At 50.0% G+C, this 2,500-nt stretch overlaps 1 protein-coding gene across 1 annotated transcript in view; it reads left to right on the forward strand.

Annotated features, from left to right (window-relative positions):
- Window positions 1-2,500, forward strand: part of nav3 (neuron navigator 3) — a 165,656-nt gene that overhangs the window by 81,863 nt on the left and 81,293 nt on the right.

Genomic DNA, 2,500 nt, shown 5'->3' on the forward strand with positions numbered 1-2,500 from the left:
GCCTTGTGGGGCCAACTATGATGCTGATAATGGAACTCTCTTGAAAGGGTCCATATAGCGATGGCCAGACCCAGTGAGACAAGTTAGAGCCAGGTGAAGTGGATGGAGAGAAAGAAAGAAAGAAAGAAAGAAAGGAAGGAAGGAAGGAAGGAAGAGATGTTCAGCTCATCTTCTCTTTGATACTGCAGCTGTATTGAAGCAAGGTTGGGGGGGTAACGGGGGGGTTGGGGGTTGCAAAGATGTCAGCATCTGGGGGTGATTGTGCTTTTTGCGTGGGGGGGGGGGGGGGCACATCTTCTCTTTGAAGCAAGGTATTGGGGGGAGGGAGGTAATGGGGGGGGCTTGCAAAGATGTCAGCATCTGGGGGTGATTGTGTTTTTTGCGTTGGGGGGGGTTGCACATCAGCTTTTCACCAGTAGTTTGAGTTGTCTTCCAAATCAATCGGTGAGTCAATTTTCCGCACGAGCGCTCAGGAGTTGTGTGGGGATCCGGCCGGGGGCCACGGGACCAAGGCAGGGGAGAGGAGGGAGGAAGATTTGGATGGTGCTTCCGTCTGCTCCACACACACACACACACACACACACACACACACACACAGACACACACTACCTCTGCCAGCCCAGCCGACCGCATCAGCTCCCATGTCACACAGCACATGCCCAGATAGCAGGCAGAGCGGGCGACTGCGGGCCACGTGAGAGCCAGATCCGCCCCGCAGTCAGCCTCCCTCCCGGCTGCACGCCCTGCCACCTCCTGCCCTGTTATCTGTCACACATGCGCTGCCTCAGTCTCTATCTGCTGCTCTCACACACGTCCGCTCCATTATGTCTGTTTTCTAGTGATGGGCAAATAAAGCTTTGGTGAACCACTAAACCACAGCAGTGTGAAGCTAGCAACACTAATGAAAAAATCCAATATGGCTGCCACATGTAGATTTTTCAACATAAAAGTCCTTACCCAAACCAGTATATGTAACCAAAAATATTGGTTTGCTAAGGACTTTTGTGTTGAAAAATGTATGTGTGGCGGCCATCTTTTTGCTTTTCAGCTAGTGTCGCTAGGTTCACACTGCTGTGGTTCAGTGGTTCACCAAAGCTTCATTTGCCCATCACTACTGTTTTCCTTCTGTGTGTTTGTCTTCCCCCTTTTCTTTTTTCTCCCTCGCTTCCTCCCACCTTCCAATTTCCTGTCAATTTTCTTTGTCTCGGTCTCCTCTTCATCTGGGAGATAGAGATGGGATAATGTTATAGATGAACGAAACCGAGAGAAATGCAATCTACTGTACTACCCCCCTACAGCTTAGACCATCTGTGTGTGTGTGTGTGTGTGTGTGTGTGTGTGTGTGTGTGTGTGTGTGTGTGTGTGTGTGTGTGTGTGTGTGTGTGTGTGTGTGTGTGTGTATCTTTCCCTGCCCCTACACCTCTCTCCTGCCTCTCTATTGGCGTCTAAATGTATGAATGTCTTTCATTTGCGTTGCTCTCTCCACGGTCCTCCTCTTCCTCATTCTCTCTCTTCTATCCTCCCATCCCTTCCTCCTCCCATCCCTTCCTCCTCCCATCCCTTCCTCCTCCCATCTCTCTGCTCCCCTCTTCGCTCCCCTGCTGTTCTTCAGAAGCAAATACTCCCATATTTTGGAGGAGGGCTTGGGAGGGGTGTACTGTAGTAGTGATCGGTTTCCTGGCTCTGCCTAAACTCTCCGTACAGCTTCATAAGCACTTTCCTGCTCAGATGCTCGATCCCACACTGCAGTGGTGTGTGTGTGTGTGTGTGTGTGTGAGTGTGTGTGTGTTTTGGGGGCTGAGCACCAGCCAACAAGGCAGCCCAGCCCAGCTCTCTCCACTGCTCCCGCTCCCCACCTCACTGATCTGGGGTTTGCACCAGCCATGATTCAGTGCTGCAGTGGACTACTGCTGCTGGTCCACTCACACACACACACACACACACACACACGCACACACACACACACACTCACACGCAAACAAACATTGTATTCTTTATATAGATGCATGGTTTAAAAATAATTACATAAAATTACTAGGGTCTGAAATTGCATGTACACACAAACACACACACACACAATCATACAGTACATAACATTACAGTACTGCTGTGTACCTCCAATACACACATACTTACACTCACCCACACTAACCCACATTTTATTCCTAACTGGTACAGCCAATGTCCCTCTCTACTACTCTCTCATTCACACACACACACACACACACACACACAGTACACCCCACACACGCTCACTCACTCTCTGTGAACCCCACGGCTGCACTTTCTTCTGTCAGTGTGCGAGCTGGCTTTATGGTGCAAATGTTACATGAGGGAGCGTTCCCCCTACACTAGCGCACTTTAAAATCCCTCACTCTGCTCTGCACTGCTCTGCTCTGACTGGGAACACAGCATGGCTGGTTCTCCATTTCAAAACAACTGTACATTGTGCATGGGATGGGTTTGGGGGTCAACTAGTGTTTTTGATGCACATGGTCAT

The sequence above is a fragment of the Alosa sapidissima genome, chromosome 22, assembly GCF_018492685.1.
Source record: "Alosa sapidissima isolate fAloSap1 chromosome 22, fAloSap1.pri, whole genome shotgun sequence".
Classification (NCBI taxonomy): Eukaryota; Metazoa; Chordata; class Actinopteri; order Clupeiformes; family Clupeidae; genus Alosa; species Alosa sapidissima.